The sequence below is a fragment of the Alosa sapidissima genome, chromosome 8, assembly GCF_018492685.1.
Source record: "Alosa sapidissima isolate fAloSap1 chromosome 8, fAloSap1.pri, whole genome shotgun sequence".
Lineage (NCBI taxonomy): Eukaryota > Metazoa > Chordata > Actinopteri > Clupeiformes > Clupeidae > Alosa > Alosa sapidissima.
Genome location: NC_055964.1, coordinates 27913332 through 27937080, shown reverse-complemented (window position 1 = coordinate 27937080; position 23749 = coordinate 27913332).

The window sequence follows — 23749 nt, the reverse complement described above, 5'->3', positions numbered from 1 at the left end:
TATGGTAAAAGATGTTCACTCACACAACACCAAAGATCAAAACAAACAGAAAAAAAATAATTTAACAGCCTCTTCATGAACCCTGCTCGCAGCGCCAAATGTGACAGGGCCCTCAGGTTTATCCAACTAAATGGATGAGGACAGAGGCAGTAGTATAAACAATGTTATATTTATTATTTCTTTTCTTCGTTTAAAATGGATGGCAGGGGGGTACAGTAGGTAAATCCGATAAAAAAAAACAAAATCAGAATACACAATACGAAATAATCAAAGAAAACAAAATATAATACACATAATCATAAATGAAATGCCCAGTGGATTGGTGGCTGCTACACGGCCTGAATTAACACAGGTACAGTAACCCTCGGACGGCTGCCCAGCCCCAAAAGTGATCTATGGCCATACACACACACAAACACAAGTGTAACACTCAAGCTTTCTAAATACAACCCACACGAGTATAAATAGGTGTTCAGTACACGCTCAACCACTAGAATGTGCCCTCACCGCAAACTAGGGGAAGGCGGCAGTCCTAGAGTACCTTAACTGTGTGACCTAATAGACCTAGCAGGCCATACTAGCAAACAGGGGGAAGGAGGGGCATTCAATAAAGGAAACAATACAAGACAAAACAAAAACAAGACAACCACGCTATTCAGCGCCAGTGGAGTGCTACCGATACAGCTACAATGAATAGCAGAAGCTATAATGAACTAATACTACCTGGGACCTAGACCCCTATGGCCCAAGAGTAACAGTCTACTGTGTGGAGAAACTAGGTTGGGAGTCACAAAGAACTCAATATGAACTAATACCACCTGGGGCATAGATAGACCCCTATGCCCCAGGAGTAACAGTCTCCCGTGTGGATAAGCTAAGTCAGGGGTTACAAGAACCCATTAAAAACTAATACTGCCGGGGGGAAGAATAAGTCTCAATAGCCTCGGAGTAACAGTCTGAAATCGCTAACTAGCTGCTAATATGAGCTCAGGGATGGCAACAGCACTACACCTGGTCGTGTAACAGACCCTGGCAAACAGTGTAAATGCACCAGTGTATCACACTCAGACAAGCATACCACACAAAGAAAATAAACCAACACAAACAAGCATACTGTACAACCAACTTTGACGTGCTGTTAGGTTAACACTGACTAATACCAAAAGAAACTCTAATGGGGGAAAACAGTGGTCAAACTGTAATAGACAGCCAGCTGTGATCTACAACAGAGAGAAACGTTTAACACCCTGGTCCATGGTTATGTCGCATTTCATAACAATACACAACAGTTTTTATGAAGTTTAATTGTTCATAAGTCAAACGACATGTAAAAAAGAAAACATTGTACCAGATACATATTTAAAATAGGACCGTTGCACTGTTAGAACAATAAACAATGCCTACCTCGGCCTTTTCCACAATGCGAGCTAGCCCAGGGCAACAGGAGCAGAGGAGGGAGTAGTCACAGGGAAACAGGAGTAGGGAGGAGATGACAGTCTATAGCAAGATGAGCCAAACGTTACGACACTACAACCACCTGCCCCGTGTTCAAACTACGTGGCTAAACACAAACTCTCACTTTATGCTATTACCTACATGTCAGACAAACGTTCGTGGTCTACAGCAGTGGCAACAACTCACATTAAAAGTGTAAGGAGTACATGAAACATTCCACCTACCCAGACCACAGCGAGGGAGTTGTTCGCAACCAAAACCCAGCATGAAGTGCGCGGTTTGTACCGACCAGCGACAAGCAACTTGCGTACCAAACAATTTGGGAGAGCTTCTTTTGTGTTTGTCGGGAAGGAAGTTACGTACCCATGACCCCCAGCCCGCACGCCCAGGTGATTGCAATTAGTCGTGATCCTGACCTGATCACAGATGTTATGGAGGCAGTGGTGTAATGTAGCTGTGCTGGGCCCCGGTGCAAGCATTTTCATTGCCCCCCCCCCCCCCCCCCCCCCCCCGCAACACCACCCCCATCCCGCGACACAAACACACACACACCCGCACACAAAATTGCATGTGTGTGATGATTCGCCAACATGATCAGAATGGACAGTGGCTACCTGAGTAATCATCGCGCTACTACAGTACCTCGGAACACATAATACAGAAGACTCTTAAGAACACTTACCAACTGTCTCCCTACCAGCTCCTCTCGAAGGAAAGTCCGTATAAGGCATTACCTTCTGGCAATAGACGTCATGCTCCGTCTGAGATCTCAGTCTTCTGTGAGATTAACAGTATTCTGTAATAAACTCGTACGGGGTAAACGGGTACGTTACACGTTGTTGGTGCTTCGTTTCACGTGAAGGGACCTGGAGCAAGCTACTGACGAGGTTTGATGCTAAAAATGCTATTTGGAAAGCGTTTCGCTCATCCACTGTTTGCGTTTTGGGGCTATAGCGTATACCGGAGCAAGCTCTGTGGTTCAACGAAAAATACTGTCTCCACGGCCTATTTGATGTGTTTTAATGCAGAAAAACACCCTTGAGTCAATTTTTACTGGAATTACACTCTAATGTCAGCATTGCTAGCACGACGCCAGCAGCAACATTTGATTTGAGCAATGCTTACTAATGGCTGATTGCATTGCTGATTATTATAACTAAGCTACAACAAATCCAGAAGTAGCTTCACAACGTAATGTAATCACGAATGACAGGAAGTAAGATCATTGTGCGCACATTTCCCCATTCCCATTTCCACACACTTCTAACTCACATCGTAGCCTATGTTGTAACATCTGAACGTAAACACAATGCAAAAAATTACATATACAAATAGTAGTGGGTCACCATGACTAACAGTTATACAGCACAAGGGTGGTATAAATAGCTGTCAATTCCTCAAAATAATGAATGATGCGAGAAAGAAATATTGATATCCGAGAGCTGCCGACATGATTTCATCTTAATTACGATGTTACGCGTTGGGCCTGAATAATGACGGGAGGGGGCCCATGTCGGGGGTGTGGTGGTGGGCCCCCCTTCCGTGCCTGGGCCCCGGAGCACCGCACCGCCTGCACCGTCAGTAGTTATGCCACTGTATGGGGGTCAGGGAAAGTGGAGCAGAGAGGATTAACCCTTTAGGCGGCAGAGGGTTTTTTTTTCGAAACGTTCGATTTTGACATCTTCATTTCAAAAGGCTATATCTTAAAAGTGATAAGAGATAGAGACTTTCTGTAAATTAGAGAAATATTAAGGATGACCCAAAGTTTATGTAGGGATTAAATGTTTATATCTAATTTGCATATTATGACGTCATATGGTGGCGGCTATCTTGGATTATAGAATTTTCATGAAAAGTCGCATGTTTGAATGATAAAATGCACCACTTCTTTCCCCCCAAAATGTCCCTCACCTTCTGTATGCTATATTGCACAATACTGAATGCTCAGGTAAATACTAAGTAGTAAACAAACTATGTAAATCATTACTCATAAATGAAACAAACCAAATGCATGTAGAGGTAGGCGCCTTTTGCTGTAGAGATTTTCCATTTACTACATACAGTAGGCACTCTGATTCCATGTATGGGGCACATATATATTATTCAGATGACACACAAACACAAGTAGACAAGACCTGTTTAGTTCAAAAGCTCACTTGCCACGGCAAGACACAGATCAGGAGTGAAATGACGAGACAAGACAAGAGACAATGTTAGTATTTGTTTTCTTTTTGTTGTTTTTTGTTGTTGTTTTTTTCTTAGCTGACAGACACACACATCACAAGGACATGAACACACAAAAAATAACACATATATATCCTAAATGGTCAGGGAAATAGATAATCAACAGTGTAAATCATTACTAATAAATGGCTGACATTTTTTTTTTTTTATGTAGCAGGCCTTTTGCTGTAGAGATAATTACTATCCATATCCATATCCTATCCATACAGGGCCGGCATTCCCATCATCTTGTGATAGATGCATGGCCTAATGGCTCTCCTGCCCCGTGTCACCACCTCTGCTCCTGTTGCGAGCAGCATGGCCAGATCTGCCTCGGGTAAACTTTTTTGATGCCATTAGACGATAATCTAATGCAAATACTCGCTGACGTTGACAATATCGCTCTGACAAAGTGGCTCACACGCACACTAGCTCCGGTATTTCACGCACTGATTCAATGCGCTGTAGCTAGAAAGTTTTGTTTAAAGCCTGCCCTTTTTTCGACTCCGGGATGACGTATGACCTGTCTGCCATCTAGTGGAGTGGAGGTCGAACGAAATATGACACCCTATTTGACTAAATCGGCCGTTTTATTCAGTACCGCATCTTGTCGGCTAAAGTCGACCGTGGCGCCTAGAGGGTTAAATCAGCATTGAGAATGTAACAGATGGCTGAAGCAGGTACGTAACCTCTCAAGTGCTCTCTCATTAATTACACAGAAGTGCAGTAAGCTCTTTGTCAGCATTGTAGATATATGGATGGTTTTGGAGGAAGTGCACTGTAGCTTGTGTAAGTATTGGATCAATAAGACTTTTGCCTTGAGACTGTTTCTTTGCAGCCAAAAAGTTTCTATCTCGCTCTCTCTGTCTCTCTCTCTCTCTGTCTCTCTCAAGCAGAGTTTCTGATTACATGCCCAACAGGGAAGAAGATAGCATTCGCTTGTCTTACAGAGTGCTTTTCCCCCCGAATCTAAAATCCAAGCTGAGATATCTAATGTTCACCTAGGTACAGATTGACCAATCACCAGTTTACCAATCACATTTAACTGAAGCATGTCTCAGGTGTAGGGTTGGGTATCTTTTGGGTTTTATCCGATACCGTGCTAAATCGATACTTTTAAAACGGTGCCGATGCCGAAACGGTGCCTGAACCGGTACTTTGTTTTTGTAAATTAAAATGGTCTAAAGCATGAATTGCTTTTTTTATTGATAAGACAAATTTGAACATGAAATTGAACTGTTATATTCAATTTACTATCAATATCTCATTGCTCCTACGCATAATACATTTAAATGTTAAAACAGCTTGCCATGGATGCACACACAATGGTAAGCTCTGCTTTCAAGTTTACCCAGTGTAGGCCACAAGGTATGTTAAAACCGCTTGCCATAGAACTTCCGGGTTATGGACAACGGCATTTGCAAGCAAGCTAATCAGGGACTCTACTTTCCAGTTAATTCAGTGTTCCCAAATGCTTCAAGAAATGTCATGTCTTCCCCCATAACACGCAATAGTTTATTAGGCAACATTATGTCGGTGTTGAAGTGTTTAGATTCCCAGCGCTTGTAGTAGGCATGTTAACAGCAACTATGGCTATTAGTCCAGTCATTTTAAGCCAAAATAGGGGTCAAGGTTGAACAAATTGCAACACAAGCAAACTTAACTGATTTTGAATCCTAACACCAGTCAGCTGAGTTTAATTAGCGATGACATACAGAGATGGTTCCATAGCCTCTTTGACAGCTCAGTGACATCAGGCATGTAACCTATTTATGTTTTTGCCAGCTAACTTTTAACATGATCTTCATATTCATTGTGATGCTAAATGGGCCTCATGCACATGAAAGATTAATATCATGCCATTGTGTTGTTTAGAACACACCGTGAAAGAAAGTTTTCACCTTACAACTTTGCTGATAACATTTTAAATAAGTTAGCGCATTAGCAAGGATATTGTGTAAAGTATACTGTTGATGTTGTTTCATAACCTTTTAATTGTGTGTAGTTAGGCCCAGGAGCTCGTAATATCTTTAAAGTAAGCTACTTGGGCTCACGCAAGCTGTCAAACACTGTCTACTCGCCTATGTGGTGCACTCCTCTGTTTATACATCCAGCCAGTGTTTATGTTAGCTAACTGTATCTGGATGTGTTGCTATCAGAGCAAGACGTTAGAGATGGCACATGACATGCAGTGATGCCTCGTATAGAAAAAAAAAAACGCGATTTAAACACCAAAATTAGGCATCGAAATCCATGTTGTTATTCGATGCAGTTACTACCGTTTGCGTCGGCACAGGTAGCATATTAGAACCGTGTTTCGGTGCCCAACCCTACTCAGGTGTCTGGTCAGCATGCCTTCCTTGTCATAGGGCTGAGCCCCCCCCCCCCCTAAAAAGTCTCTTCTGAATGGTATTTGTTTCAATCAGGCATTCAGAAGCCTCAGGTCTAAGATGGGTCTGAGACTACCATCTTTCTTTGGCAAAATGAAATATCTGCCGTAAAACCCCCTGTGAACGTCCTCCACAGTGACCAGCAGAATGCCGTGCTTCCCCACCTTTCGAAAGGCTTGAGTGGTAGCCTTGGTAACGCTGGCGAGGTTCAGGCAAAGGACTTAGGCGTCCAGCTTGCGTGGTGAGCTTGAGCTTACTGGTGGGTTGGATGCCTCGTCTTGAGCTTAGGTTCGAGTCTTTCTGAAGAATAGATATGGATGATTAGAGATTGGTTCAGATTGATGATGTCATCTGAGAATGGCCTCCAATTGGTTAACGTGGAGTGATCTTGAAAACACGCCTTTACATTTACAAAGGGAGTGTCCAAATTGGCACCTTACACCAAGTTCCAAGGGAACTGTCTTTACAATTGGTCCTTGAAACTCACATCGTTCCATTAATTAGCAAACTGCTATTTAATATCTAAATACAATATTGTCAAAACTGGAACTACTTCAAGTGTGCAAACACCAACGGCAGGGATATTGTCATTGTGAAGACACCATCACAGGAACGAATACAACAAAACCTTGGTATTAAACATTCAGCAAGAGCTAAGCAAAATCATCTGAGCCATGAGGGAGATCTCTGTGTGTTCAGATAGATAGATATACTTTATTGATCCCTAGGGGAAATTCAGGGTCAGCTGTCACTCATGGCATTGGCATCACTTTAATCTGGGCCGCTAGTTGTGTAGACAAAACAGAGTTTAGTGCTGGAGGGGGATCAAAGGCTAAACTAAACTCATCAGGAGAACACACGCACACACTCACAAAAACAAGCTCACTCATCCATTGTCAAATCGCACTGGCCAGTGCCGAGGCCAATTACGGCCACCGTCCAGCAGTAAAAGCCCTCTGTCAGCAGTATGTTAATTGCTCTCATGCATTCTTTCATCGTGTTTATGACTGGGGACTAATCTTATCAATTTGAATCGTTTGCTTAGTCAGTTACAGAGCAGCGGTCCAACTGAGGGACAGAGAGACATTCTCTCAGGCCGGACACTGCTTGTGCCGTGTCCTCCACAGACCTGGTCCTAACAGGTCTCTGAGCACATAATAGATGCACAGACAACTCTTAATTGATTCAAACAATTGATTCAATAAAGCTGGCTGCTTTTATAATGAAATGTTCCTGCCCTACTCCAATTCCTAGTGTTGAAGACAACGCTTTGTTGGTTGCCAGCCCTGACTGTTTAGAAGTGGACAGATTTTGGCTGGTGCAGGTTGGCAGATAGGAGAGGGCAAAGTTAAACAGCCCAGACAATCGATCAGTCTCTCTCCTCTCTCTCTCTCTCTCTCTCTCTCACTTTCGCTCTCTTGCCCTCTGTCCTTTCCTGTGGTTGCTGCAGGTGCTGACCCAGAAAGGCTGTTTGCCAGCTTACTAGTGTGTATGTGTGTGTGTGTGTGTGTGTGCGTGTGAAGAAATGAAGGGGCGGGGTTCTTCAGGGCCATATCGATAGAGAGATTCACATTTTGTCAAACATTTGGCTTCCATTTGTTTTAAATATATAGACCGGTTTCAGGTCCCTAACAACCGTCGTTAAGGACAAACTCGGAGGACAAGCAAACCCAGAGCCGTATAGCAATACATTGAAAGAAAGATGCAAGGTGCTTGAAAATTGTTAACTTTTGGCAGAGAAAAGCAGACGGAAATTCCCCTGTGTGGTACAGGAGACATTTCATTTTTTTGTGATGTGTCCGTTCAAAGCTAAAAATGTTTAAAACGCCAATAAAGTAGGCAGGCCTAGGTGCTAGACCAGTGGTCCCCAAACTACGGCCCGCCACCTCATTTTAGGTGGCCCCCCAAAACATGTCCATGGTATATAGGATCCGGCCCGCCTGGGAGTACGACATCGTCAAACCATAACCTCCGTAATTTCCCCCATTCATTCTCTATGGCGGGTCTTAACAGTACACATGTAATACACTTTTTGTCCACTGGTGGTTGTTTTGGCGCTGTTTCGCGTTTGCCATCGAAAACGGAATGAAATGTATAGTAGGCTGCAACCATCTTATATCAAGTTAAGCCAGCTTGTTTTCTATGCGCTGTCAGTGTAAACAACAGTTTCTACACACTTGCCAGCACACGTGCCACACACACACGCAACCGCTAAAATAGAGATTCGACGAAACAGCAGAGGTCAGGAGCAATCTGAAAAGTTGGACTTTTCAAGGTGGAGATATAAGCACTACTTCACATTCATCAAGGCAAGAACGTGCATGTAATGTGTACATTATGTCCAGGAGCGAAGACTTTGTCGACATCCATTGTAAGCAACTCTAATTTAATGAAGCATCTCACACACGCATCTAAAGTTAGTGGCCAAAAACACCGATACCTCCACCAGATGATAGCTCGCCATCCACTAGCAAAGAAGGAGTCAGAGCAAAGTCCTCCAAGCAGCAAAAGCTAGATCTTTCTGCCTCACAACAAAAACCAATGACACAGGCTGAAGTCAACCATAGGTCTGTCGATGTGCAATATCTTGAATTTCCCCTTGGGGATTAATAAAGTATCTATCTACCTATCTATCTATCTATCTATCTAATAAATATTGAAAGTTATGTAGCCTACAAACACCTGTCTGTTCTATAACTGGCTGCTCAAAACTGCTCAAAAAATCCAAAATCTTTAACATATAGCAACTTTTTTTTGTAACAGTAACGCAAATATTTACTTTCCCTGGATACTTCGTTGTAGTTCATGTCTATGGGCGCGAAATAGGGATCGAATCCTGTCTGCAAAGAGGCGTGTCGATGACGTATTGATGAGCGTACGTTGCAACCGGCCAACAGCAACGGCATAAATAACCGGCGCACACCTGATATGAAGTCGATTTTCTCCAGACTGGAATGCTCAAAAATGCTAAAAATGTACCTGAAATGTTCAGAAGGGTTTGAGGATCATGAAAATGTGCCCAAAATTCACATTCTTAACTCTATAGAACCAAGACCTTAGCATATGTGGTAAAATTCTGAGCTATGCCCATAGACTTCAATGGAGCAGTCGCTGCCTCTGCTCTGCATAAAGGGGGATTTTGACCCCCCCCCCCCCCCCTCGTGCGATCCGGGTTCCCGGAAGTGGCTCCTGATGAAATATCTTGCTCCGCCTTAACAATCTTTGCCTAGATCCATAGGCGTACATTTAATTCCGGGTGGGAGGGCACAGTTTGAGGTTTAAAATCTTTGGAGTTCCTTTGAACCGCTTTGAACCAATCACTAACAACCGACGTTTCGTCATACAGAGAAGTTTCTCTGCAGCACGCCCATAACAAGCACGGGTGCATCTTATCAGCAAACAATCACACGTTTCATCTGCGTTACTCTCGCCAAAATGCATCATATAGTGTTTCGTGAATGTACCCAAGTCAAACTTTCATATAAATGCATAAGTACGTCCAAAGCACCACTTTTAAGCTTGTATGCGTTGTCGTTTTCGGGTGAAATTACCTTTTGAATGGGATTCCTATAGGGCTACTACTTTTTTGATACAATCGCGTCAAAATCGCTATTTTTCAAACACTATGAAGGCTCGACACAACATGAAACTTTGATCGGAGTATCATCAGTGTCTCTACACATGAACTCAAGCATTGAAAACATTGTTGGTGTACACAGAGTTTACTAAAAGAGAGGTTTTGAACAACTCACTTGTTTTTTCTGCTCACTGCCATCTTGCAAGAAGTGAGTTGTCCAAAATCTTTCTTTTTAGTAAACTATGTGTACACAAACAATGTTCTTAATGCTCGAGTTCATATGTAGAGACAATGATGATGCTTCGATCAAAGTTTCAAGTTATGTCAAGCCTTCTTAGTGTTTGAAAAATAGCGATTTTGACGCGACCATGTAGCCTACTAAACTACAGTTTGACTCGGGTATGTTTGTAGCCTATTTCAAGTGACAAAATCTATGACTAAAGTTTAGCTGACGATATAACATCCTACTTCACTGTGACTTCATTCGTGACACTCCTTTTAATAGGCTAAACTATTATTCACATTTGCTCAAAGATTTCATAAGCTCTTTTCTCTCCCTACGTTGATGTATTCCAAGCGATCTGCTTCAGGGGCGGGGACGTAGTAATTGAAACACCATGCCTGGGTAGGCTACGTAATCGCTCTCAGGGACGCCCTCTGTTCGCTGGTTGGTCGGCTGCCCAACTGCCGAAGTAAACAAGCGCGAATCAACCTATTCCAGACGGAGTACTGTAGGGAGAAGAAATCGACCGGAAGTACGTTGACAGGCTGAGGCCAGGCTAAAACACACCCACAACACAAGAATATATATATAAGTTTCAAACACTTTCAAAACAAAAGTTTTTTTGACTTTCATTTTGCTATCTTGCCTATTTTAAATGTGTCTTTGTTGCATTGTGCCCTTTTTTACTAATTGTTGGCATGTGACCTCTGAGCTGACATCAAGAGATGAGCCGAGCGAGAGGCTTCCTCCAGTGCGTCGCCGCTCCCCACCGAGGATTCTTATCGAGCCACTGCTGCCTGGCTGACACTTAAAAGGAAGGAATTTGTCGACTGAATACAGCTGGTTAAGACATTTCACAAGGAAATGCACCGAGTACTTGACACTTTCAAGGTTTTTGCTGCTCTTTCTGTGACTTTGAGGTTGTTTTTTTACTATTGCAGTCTGTAATAAGTCATTCTATTCAGTTCTATTCAATAAAACAAGGTAGAGTGTTATTGCATAACATGCTGTTTGTTTGTTAATCTAGTGGTAGTAGTGGCACATTCAGACATATGGCAATTCACTTGTCACATTGTTGCCTTAGCCTAGAAAATCCAGACCCTGATAATCTAAAAAGATGGCCCAACTCGAGGGGCGGCAACAAGCATGCATTTAAAAATCTCACTGCACGCAATTAGATAACACTAGACCATGTTTACTCTGAATGATTTCGGACTTCGACACAATCGGATAACACTACGACCAATGTCCTCCAACGTTGCAGCGCTGTCTTCATCAGTAACGTGCATCATTGCTCTTTGCCAGAGTATCTCGCAGAGACAATTCCATTGTGCTCTCACGAGAACTCTGGATTTCCAGGGTATTGTTGCCTATCCCTTAGCAGCTCAAAAGAGGTTTAGATTAAGGCCAACAACAAATAATGGGGTCCTGCAGCAAGACCCTTTTAACATGTTAAAAGCCCAGCCTGGTCCTTATAGAGAGATGTTATTCTGTGTGAAGAGTGATATCCTAAAAGGGGAGCGCTACGTTGTCTATTAGCATAAATGTGCCTGCAGAAGTGCGTAAGTGTGTCTATCAGAGATTCTACTCATGCGCAAGCAAACATACTTATGCTCTCACAGATCATTCTGACGCACAACCTCTGTAAGTGCGCCCTCTTCCCTCTCTCTGTCTTTCTCTCTCTCACACACACACACACACACACCAGCTCAGCCGTCTGCCCAGCTTCTAATCAGCAACGACATAATGATGCCCTTTTGGGAATGCTGCTTCTCCTCACACCCTCATCATATCTCTCTTTTTCACCCTCTCATTTCTCTCTTCTTTTCTCTCCTCCTGCTAGCTCTGTGCTCCCTCTCTTTTTCACCCTCTCATCTCACCCTCCCTCTCTTTTTCTACACATGCTCCTCTGACGTGACGTCTCTTTTCACCCTCTTCTCCCTTCTTTGCTTCCCCTCTTCTTCCACCCTCTCTCCTTTGCCTCTCTCTCTCTCTCTCTCTCTCTCTCTCTCCCCCCCCTGCCTCTGTGTGCTCTCACCGCTGTGCTGAGCCACTGGTTGCTTTGCTTATCTCTACTCTGTCCTTCACTGACGTAATCCCCACCATCGTCATGGCGAGGGGTTTATAAACCATTTAGAGAAATAGTGGCTGAGGGAAAGAGTCTGTGTACGTGTTAAATTCAATTTCAATTAAAATTCAATTTAGTTCAGGTTTATTTATTCATGCAAAGATATAAGCATTGTTCCAAAGGGTCCTCACACACACACAAGGAGCAGAGGTGAGAGAACATAGGTGTGAGTATTGACACACGAACACACAGCAACAGGGGAAAATAAGAGGATTCTCTGAAGAAGAGGAAGATCTTGAGAATCGGACATTGCCTCAGGCCAGTGAAGGAAAGAAAGACGTAGCCTACAAATTGCCCCCTTGCAATTCTATCTGACATTCTTTTCAAAATGGAGTTATCCACATTCACACATGACAGCTTATAGCTGTGTTTTTTTTAACTTGTATGCATTTTCAGACTATCTGAAATATATCAGTTTTTCTATTTGGAATGCAGACGCCTTTGATGCTCAATATCTCAGGGCTCAGAATGCAGAGAGAACAACAACAACAACACATTACATTTATATAGCGCTTTTCGCAATACTCAAAGCGTGTCACATGGATGGGGGGACCTCACTAGTAACCACCACCAATGTGTAGCACCCACCTGGGTGATGCACGGCAGCCATTATGCGCCAGAACGCTCACCACACACCAGCTTGAGGTGGAAAGTGAGGGAGTGAATGAGCCAATTACAGTGGGGCATGATTAGGGGGCCAGATTGAATGAGCCAGGTTGGGAATTTAGCCAGGACACCGGGGAACCCCCTACTCTTTGCGATAAGTGCCATGGGATCTTTAATGACCACAGTGAGTCAGGACCTCGGTTTAACGTCTCATCCGAAGGATGGCATCTCCTACAGTGCAGTGTCCCCGTCACGGCACTGGGGCATTGGGATCGATCTTTTTTTTTTTTTTGGCCAGAGGGAAGAGTGCCACCTACTGGCCACCCACCAACACCGCTTCCAGCAGCAACCTAGTTTTCCAAGGAGGTCTCCCATCCCAGGTCTCCCAAGTACTAACCAGGCCCACACCTGCTTAGCTTCAGTAATTCAGCTAAGACAAGGTATCCATTGGTCTGGCTGCTGGCAACCTTCTGATTCCAAGGAGACAAAACACAAATGGGCCAAAAGAACAGGTATAGTATGGCCTTACATGCACAGGCATGCATACACTGTTTTTACAGGTTATATATCGCTGCTGTCGGGTGGAAACCTTGTATCTCCAAATCCATTAGTGTTCAGGAAATTGAAAAAAAAAAAAAACTTTCTGAAAATATCAACATTGAGTTGTCAAAAACTAGAGTTACAAGGTTTCCACCCGACAGCAGCGATATACAAGAATATTATGTAGTGTTTTCTTGTTCACTTCTGTAGTAAGGTGAGAACATGTGTCTGAGTTATGCCTCATTGATGGGGGGAAAAGAAGCAGTCTTTTAGCAGGAGGCACCTACAATAGATTTGTCTACTAAATGTGTGTACAACTGTTATACAACTGGCTAGTTAGAAAAACAGAACAGTTATGTAAAGAGCAAGTACAGGTATCAAACTCATTGTTTATCAATAACACAGCAGTATGGTGTCTGTTATTGGTGTTGACAGAAACATAGGATTATGATGATGTCAGGCTGATTACTTAGTAGAGCTGCAGATGCATTAATCACTAGAGGAGTTGCCCATTGACCCATAACAACTATAGAGAGGCAGTGAAATCATTGTGTTATTGGTTAGTGGTCACCCTTTTAGCATTTCACATTCTTAGTTTATCATGTATTATGTAAACATTATCTATAATACAAGTCAGTTATAGCATATACACTGGTCATACCAGTCAGATTGCACTTGTCCTTCCCAGGCGTTGTGGAGGATTGTCGGCCATGTTGAAGCTGGAACATCCTCCAACAGTGATGCTATTGGACATTGGGTCATAGTCGTTACATTTCAAAGACCAGGAAAAACTGTAATATAACACATTAGTATATAGTGATATGAGAACTGTGATTCTATTGGGCCTATACGGCACCTCCTCAGCTGCATTCAGACACATGCAGACTTCGTAGATATTCAGACACATGCAGACTTCGTAGATAAGGATTTTTTAAAACAAATACCAGTGATTGAGTCAGCCTTCAGAACTGAGTATGTGTGATATACATGTAGTCAGACCATGAGTAAAATAGACCAACGGTGAAGTGAGTGAAGTAACTGCTAACCTGGTCAACTAAACTCATTCACGAGCAGCGCTGTAGTGGTAAAATAAGAGGTGGGTAAACTATTAATTCTGTGATCACGGTGAGGTGGACTGTGCCATGCGGTATCAGATTTTTTAAAAAGGCATTCAGAACATGTTTGATGATAATGGAGGTTACTGTCCAATGTTTATAATAATACCAGTGGTATTTGGTTCCTAGGGTGTTGATGAGTGTACATATTGTGAATATGGATAATACAGTGATTTTTTTATGTTAAAAGTTGCAATTGGTGAATAAACTCTTTTGAGAGGTGGATAAACTCTTTCTGAAATTTAAGAGGTGGATAAACTGTGTTTATTTGCGTTTAGCCTCTACATCCCTGCTCACGAGTGAATACAGAGTCTGGTTACTCATGATTGGGATTCCTTTGCAACGCTATCATGGTGACGGGCATAGACATAGCGTCATCTTTGAAATCATCGGTCCAACCTAACCAATCACTTTGATCAGGGATTTTTGACATAACTACCTACTTCGCCTAAACTTTACAAACTGACAAAAAAACAGCATTGGCAGTCAGGAAAAAATCTATGTGAGCTTACCTTTGCTGTAAATAAATTCACACATTCTTCCGACTGCAGTTTTTGATGTTTGATGCAGGCATTGCTATTACCATTTGCCATTGCCACTTTCGGTTTCGAATCTATAGCATCATCCCTACTTGGGCAAGTAATCTGACGGAAACGTTAGTGAACGTTAGTGTTCTAGGCTAGTGTCTCCCTGAAAGGAGATCTAGGCTAGGTGGGTGTGGCAGGCCAGGGGTGTATTTCCCACAGTTGCTAACTAAGATAGCAACTTTGTTGGTTGCAATGCAATTTCCCATTGGCAACGAACTAAGTAACAGGTTAGCAACTATGGTTTTGGGAAACGCACCCAACGCATCTTGGTGGGGTTTTTTATCCCTTCATTTCTCTAATCTTCAAAATTAACTTGGCTCACTCTCTGGCCTTGTAGGTTGAGTTGCATTAAGGAATTAGCATTTCCTTTGCACATGCAGTGTCACAACCTTTTGTGACACTTTAGTGCTGATTCAGAGAGTGAGATATTGACGTGAGACCCCCTCTGGTTCCTTCACTAAGGTGTTTATTTTGTTCCAGGCATTTAACTATCATATCCATCATCTTTTCCCTGAAACGTGGCCATTGATTTCAATGAAGGGAGGTGGACTGGTGCTGTACATTAACAATAGATGGTGCAATCCCGGACATGTAACAGTAAAGGAGACTGTATGCTGTAAGGATGTGGAGTTATTAGCGGTTAGTCTCCGTCCGTACTACATAGATAGATAGATAGATAGATACTTTATTGATCCCCAGGGGAAATTCAAGGTCATGCCGAGGGAATTCTCGCACGCAATTGCTGTCTGTGTTTACGTTCCACCTCGAGCTCTCCCGGAACTTCTGCATGGACATTGTTGTTCCCACCAGAACTGTACGCTGCTTTCCCAACAACAAGCCTTGGATAACCAGCAATGTCAAGACCCTTCTTAACAGGAAAAAGATGGCGTTCAGAGAGGGGGACATGGCAGAGCTGAGGCGCGTGCAAGGGGAACTCAAATTCAAGCTGAAGGAAGCTAAGGAGGATTACAGAAAGAAGGTGGAACAGAAGCTGCAGGAAAACAACTTGAAGGAGACATGGGACTGCATGAAGGTTATCACTGGCCTGAAGAAGAACAGCAGCTCTGTGGAGGGGGACCTGGACAGGGCGAACCAGTTGAACCACTTCTACAACAGGTTTGACTGCCCTGCTCCAGCTCCAATGGCGGTGGTCTGTCCACCATCCCCCAGCCCACACCCCCTCAATACGCAGCGTAACACTCACCTCCATCATCACAGGCTATCGTACCCCCACCATCACTGGATTTTGCACCCCTCCCCCACATGGCGATCACGAACAATAAGGTGACAACGATCCCAGTCAACAGCCATCAGACACACAGATCCCAGATGCACCCCTCCCCCTCCCCTCCCCTTACACCCCTCACCATTACAACAGATCAAGTGACAGTCCAACTAAAGAGATTGCGCAGCAATAAAGCAGCGGGGCCTGACAGACTGTGTCCAAGGCTACTCAAGGCCTGTGCTGCTGAACTGGGGGAGCCACTGAAGCACATCTTCAATTTGAGCCTACGCCTTGGACAAGTTCCAACACTGTGGAAGACATCATGTCTTACCCCTGTCCCTAAGAAGCCACACCCTAGTGAGCTTAATGACTACAGACCTGTCGCTCTTACATCACATGCGATGAAGACAATGGAGCGATTGGTCTTAGGTATGCTCAGACCCCAGGTACGCCTTGCACTAGACCCGTTACAGTTTGCATACCAGGAGAAACTGGGCGTGGACGATGCCATCACTTATCTTCTACACAGGACACATTCCCACCTAGACAAGGGGAAAAGTGCTGTGAGAATCATGTTCTTTGATTTCTCAAGTGCTTTTAACACCATCCAGCCCCTCAGATTGGGAGACAAGCTCTTGCAGATGGGTGTGGACGCTCACCTGGTAACCTGGATTACAGATTACCCGACCGAGCGACCACAGTTCGTCAGACTGAAGAACTGTCTCTCTGACACTGTGAGGGAACTGTGCTCTCTCCAGTCCTGTTCACCCTGTACACATCTGACTTCTGCTACAACACCGAGTCATGCCACATGCAGAAGTTTTCAGATGATACTGCAATTGTGGGGTGTATCAGGAACGGGCAGGAGGAGGAGTACAGGAGCCTGGTGGAGGACTTTGTGCAATGGTGCAAACTCAATTATCTTCAACTTAACACTTCAAAGACCAAGGAAATGGTGGTGAATTTCCGCAGGTCTAAGTCCACTCTGCTACCAGTCCACATTGATGGGGTCAATGTGGAGGTGGTTAGCACCTACAAGTATCTGGGTCTCCACCTGGACAATAAACTGGACTGGTTAGCCAACACTGATGCACTCTACAAGAAAGGGCAGAGCAGGCTGTACTTCCTGAGGAGGCTGCGGTCCTTCAATGTGTGCAGTAAGCTCCTCAGGATGTTCTACCAGTCTGTTGTTGCCAGCGTTCTCTTCTATGCAGTAGTATGTTGGGGAGGAAGCACAAGGAAGAAGGATGCGGGGCGAATTGACAGGCTGGTAAGTAAAGCTGGCTCTGTAGTGGGAGCTGAACTGGAGTGCATCACTTCATTGACTGACAAAAGGACCCTGAACAAACTGATCAACATCTTGGACAATGAGTGTCACCCACTCCACGGCACTATTGTTAAGCAGAAGAGCCTGATCAGCTGGAGACTTCGCTCACTGCCTTGCACAACTGACAGACTGAGAAAGTCATTTGTCCCCAGGGCCATTGAACTGTTCAATGCCTCACTTAAGGGAAGAGGATAGATAGACTTCTCTGCATAGTCTGTCTGCCTCTTCACCCCCTCCATGTTTGGATACTGTCTGTCCACTAGCCACTTTTTACCACTGTCTTTATGCCTCACTGTTTGCGTGCTATATTAGCACATATGCATAACCCCCCTCCATGCCACAGCCGAACTGTGGCCACACTTTTCTTTAAATAGTTAAATATATAGATATATAGACTTTACTTTACTTTATTTCTGCATTGTTGCACTGTTGGACTTACTCATTTGCACTATCACCATGACCACTATCACCATTGCACTACCACCATGACACTCATTCACACAGAGCACCTTAGAGCACCTTACCATACCTTACTATGCACAGAGAATCACAGGCTCAGTCCCTGCCTCAGTCACTGCAAGCGCCTCTGATTGATTACAGTTTTTCTCAGTCGCTTTGGTGCTTTTTTCATAACTATTAGTTCAACCTCCACAACATTTAGTCATTTGTGCACATCATAGTAGCAATTTCTCCTTCCTCTGAACAAATTACAAATACTTTTGGACATGTATCAGTTGCTTTCATACAATTCTCTGCTGTTTTTTTAAATGATCATTTGCTTATGTCATGTCAGTCAAAATGAACTATACTTATGAATGCTGAATAGTCGTTCCCAATAAAACTAATAGTCTTCATTTCATTGCTTGAGTCATTACATACAAAATTGTTGAACTAGTTATCAAATTCTGTCACAGTGCTGTAGAATTGCAAAGAGCATACAGTAAAAATGTATGCATTCAGTGTGTTGTACTCACTTACTCACCTAACTACAGCAATGTGTAACTTTACTGTAGTTTTCAAATGGCTGTACAAGTACTGTATAGTGCTGTCTTGAGCATGTTCAGGTAGTGTCACCGAGTTCTTTTTTTGCATTGGAAAACACTGAGAGAACTGTCATAATGAAAACATGACAAAGCCATTTGACTATCTTGTTCCTAAACAATGGTGTCAAGACTTCTCATTTTGATGACACTGACAGTTTCATTGACATGAATACCTGCTTTTGAGGAACGGACTATCCATTTTGAGCAAGTGACGTGCTTTTGCAGGTCATCCACTAGGTTTTGCAGTTTGCACTAATTGTTTTGAGAATTGCATGTACAGAACTTCTGTGCAAATGTTAATAGTGATGTGAGAAAAGCACCAAAGCGACTGAGAAAAACTGTAATCACCACTATGTGGATACTGTTTTTAGAATTGATTTAAATTAAGTGTTAGTATAATTTGTATTTTAGTATATTTAGCATATTCTTTATCTTCTACTGTCCTTATTGCTTAGTTGTGTTTTTATATTATATACTTTAATTACTCTTTCTGCTGTTAAAGAATGTGTTTGTGTTGTCTGTATGCTGCTGAGACCTTGAATTTCCCCTGGGGATCAATAAAGTATCTATCTATCTTAAGTGTGAGTCCTGGTCTTTCTTTCATTTGTATGGATTGATTTTGTTATAAACTTTATCAGGGACGTCATGTTTTTTTTCTTCTCTCTCTGTCTCTTAGGAGCATCTCTGTCTCTCGGGAGCATGATGGGACATTTTGGAGTTTTCAAAACTCAACTACAACAGTTCTTTAACAAAGTTTCCATTTGAAGTTCTGCTGCCATCTAAATGAAGATTCAACAAATGTTTCTTAAGTGCTATTGAGTTTGGACATCTATTTTCTGTTGGCTTTGATGTCAAAATCCACTGAAGTTGTGTTGTGCTTTCTTTTGAATCTCTCTTCAGCACTCTGCCATTTTGTCCATGTTGTTTTTTGTATCTCTCTCCCTCTCTCTCTCTCTCTGTCTCTCTCTCTCTCTCTTTGCTGTAATTTCTTGTCATGACAAATGCACTTTAATTTACCATCAGCAGGATCTCCACAGAAAATCTTATTTTGTTTTTTATTTCCCCCCTGTTGCGCCTCTCATTCATAAGACTTTGTTGCCATGACTGGCGGTGATGACGTGGCGGAGAGAGTGGGTGGGGGGGGCTAATTCAGAGGAAATGAGAAGATCCATCACCAACCTGAACACAAACCCAGAGATGCTTGCTCACACACACACACACACACACGCAGAGACACACACACACACTCAAAAATAATTAAATATCTATCAATGAGTAAACAGGCGCAACAGTGTTGTTGTTGTTGTTGTTGTTTCTTCACAGGTGTAATTGTGGATGGCGAACGCTGGAGAGGCACGAAATGTATGAAAATGATTCATCACCTGCAAACATTTGGAACAGCAGCTGCTGAACATTTACAATGTGGTAAAAATGGCTTTCGGCCTCTCATTAGGAACGCTGATGGGACTGGCTGCCTAACAGCATGAGAGAATAAGAGAGGACAGACACAGAGAAAAGAAAGAGAGAGAGCAAGAGAGAGAGAGAAATAAAGATACAGTGCAAGCTGGAGGAAAAATAAAACAGGAGTGGAGGCAGGTAGGATTGATGAGATGGATGGATGGATGGAGAGATGTGTGCTTGATGTCAGGCAGGCTGGAGGTAGCATTCAGATCACATTCAGTCATTACTCTGTCTCTCAGGCCAGAGGCTATGCATTTGAAAGCAGACAGCGTTATCCTCTCATGTGCCCTCCTCTCCCAGAACAAGAGCCATCCATCCCAGCCAGAGGGGTCATAGGGAAGCCATAGGCACCGGGCTCCTGACGTCAAAGCCCAGCACATTCAACTCCTTCAAAGTGGATATCAGCCTCTGTTTCTTTCTCTCCCTCTCTCTCTTCACACATTTTCACACCTGTATCGCTCTTTCTTCCTCCTCTCTCCCTCTACCCATTTTTTCCCTTGTCATTACCCCCCCACACACAAACACACACACACCCCTCTCTCTCTCTCTCCATCTCTCTCTCTCTCTCTCTTTAGGCAACCACATCCTTTGCTTTTATGTCTGTTTTGTCTTGCTTCCTGCAGTTCTCACAGGTATTCTTTCATGCTCAGTGAATTCCGCCTGCTTGCCTGCCCTGCATGTCCTGTTTCTTGTTCTTTTTGCAGCGTTGGGCTTACATCTTTCTCTCTCCGCAGTGTCCCTGCCACCCCCCTGCCACCCCATGCCTCGCCTTGTCCTCTCCACAAAGCATCCCTTTCCATCTCACTTTGGCCGTGTGCTATTGCACAGGGAGTGTTATTCCCCCAGCGTCTGATGTGCTCTGGCTTTGTGTGCTTGTTGTGTTGCGTTATTGTGTCGGCGTTGTCGCTGTTTTCTTTTTTCTTTTCTTTTGTGTGAAAAAAACAAATCTGATCTTGAAGTGAATTCCCTCTGAGGGGCTGTTTGTCAGGCAGTAGAGAGAGCATTGCCTGATCTCTGCTGGATAACTCCTGTCATATCCCATCTCCGTTACTCTCAAACACGGGCCACGTTTCACCTCGGGTCCCCAAATGGGCTCCATTTCATCCAGACCCCCCTCGCTGATACCTCTGTATGTTGTCACCTGGTGCAATATAAGGTGAAAAGGTGGGCCTGCACCCCCCCACACACACCAATCCTGACAGAAGTGTTGTTCTTGTTGTTATTGTGTCATGCACAGGCAAAGAAAAATAAACAGCAAATGGACTATGAGGCACAGTCCAAGAGGAGGGAATTGCCAATTTCCTCAATCTCCTGCGGTCAGCATCGCTTACAGAGCCCATTCTCAGGTTAAGGAAGAAATGACGAGGCTAGTGGTTGGTCCAATCATTGCAAATGCATGCAAAACAAAAAAATATTCAATATTCAATCATCTTCATCTATGACTCTGTCACATCCTGCTCCCCTTAAGCACACTTATATCGTGGTAATGACAGAAACAGAAAGTGATATTTTAAGACACCTCCATCCCAAGTCAATACCCCCAGCAACACACATACACAGACACATCTGAATGTGTGTATCCACCACTTTCCCCCTACATCCAATAATGAGCTATTTCATTTCATCAATGTTGGCACGTCACTCAGGCGACACCGTGGCTGATGTGATTAATTACCACCAGTGGTTAATGGACAGAGAAAGCCATCAGAGATCACACACACACCATCAGAGCTCATTTGGCAAGCGCTGGAGCTTTGAGGGAGCTTTTTTTCATGTGAGAAAATATGTATTATTTATCATTTATCCCAGTGGACTCTGTGTCCACCTCTCAGTGGGAACTCTGATCTATGCTGTAGCCCAGCATCGCAGGGACAGGCTACTTTCCCGTCCCTCGGCGACATGCTCAGTCATGAATCCTGTTATCACATCATGCGTAATGGGAACATACACACGCTCAAACACACACACACATACACAGGTAAACATGCTAGCAACACAAGCACCCGGGCACGCACACACTCACACACACACACATACGCACATACACACACACGCACATGCACACACACACACACACACACACACGCACACATGCAATAACTCATCACTGCCAAACACATTATTTTATGACTCATTTAACCCCCGACGTGGCAGAGCCCTTTGATTTGTGACCATCTCTCTCTCTTTCTCCAGAATGGCTCGGCTACCGATGAACCCGTCACTGGCACCCCTGGCGTTTCACCTCTCTAGTCCTTTCATAGCATTTTCTCTCAGTTGTCCTTTCTGTCGCTCTTTTCTTTTTTCTATCTTTCTTCCTTTCTCTTTCTTTCACACAGTATGCTATCATCTCTTTCTTTCCCCCTACTGCTAAAGGGTATCTCTCTATACACAGCCTCCTCACACTCGACCACTCTTACTCTCCTTCAGTCTCTCACTCATCTTTCCTCTCCTCTTCTGCCTGCTTGTTTTTCCTCTCTCTTTCATTCTCTCTCTTTCTTTTATTCTCTCTCTCTCCCTCGCTCTCTCTCTCTTCTTTTGCCTGCTTGTTTTTCCTCTCTCTCTCTCTGCCTCTCTCTTTCTTTCATTCTCTCTCTTCCTCTCTCCTCTTCTCTCTCTTTCTGCCTCTCTCTCTTTCTTTCATTCTCTCTCTCCCTCCCTCTCTCCTCTTCTCTCTCTCTCTCTCCCTCACTCTCTCCTTCACTCTCTCTCTCCTTCTCTCCCTCCCTCTCTCTCTCTCTCTCTCTCTTTGTCGGGTCTGCTGAGTGGTTCTGAAAGGTTAACAGGCTCCCATTAGACTCTAATAGAGCGAGCCCTGACTCCTTATGTAAGACGTGTGGGGAGATGGAGAAGCTAACTGAATCCCAGCAGGCAGGCTGCCCACCGCCACCCGCACTGCACTGCACTGCACTTCTAGCTTTCATTCAAAACTGACTGAATGAAACAAAAGACTCAGAGAAAGAGAATAAGGGAAAAGCAAAAAAAAACAGACAGAGAAAAATCACACCGTCTCTTTAGTAAAGTGAGGTCCCTTTTTTCCCTTTGGAGTGCAAACAGAAACACATGTCGTTACTGATATCAATGATGTTCAGTTCTATCTATATCAGCAAGAAAATGCCTATGATCAACCATATCAGATTTTTCTCCGGTTTTTGAAGGTGTATGATCATACATCAATCAATCAAACACCGACCAAACAACCAACCAACCAACCAACCAATCAATCAATCAATCAATCAATCAATCAATCAGAATCATGATTAGTCCCCTACAGTGGACTCTATGTATACTCATCACTGACATCACTTACCATAACACACCAACCAATACAGATACATTCAGACATAATGCACAATAAACCCTATTGTCCCTTTTTCATTTGTTTTGTAATGAATGGCTGTGATCATGCTCTGCTGAATATGTGCAAAATCATTAAAAGAATATCATGATTCTTTTTCCTTTTAGGAAGTGTTTTCTTTTCCGTCGCCTGGACCAATTCTACTCCGAGCTGTTTGATCTGGGGAGCTTTCGGGAGGTGTTTGATGAAGAGCCTTCGGCTGCGCTCAGTGGCCAGCTATCAAAGTGGCCTCTGGCCCTGAGCGGCCATCCTGCCTTTAAAAGAAAGTTCTGGAGGCAAAATGGAGGGAGGAAAAGAAGAAGACGGGAGGGAGGGAGAGAGGGGAGGGGTGAGGTAGGAGAAGGACGTGGAAAAAAGGAGTGATGCAGAAGAGGCAGACAGAATGATAGATGAAAGAGAAAAGGGAACACCTGTTCCCATGTAGTGGCAGCACAGAGTCAGGGCCTGTAATTAGAGAAGGAGAAAGAGAGAGAGGGAAAGAGAGGTGGAGAGGG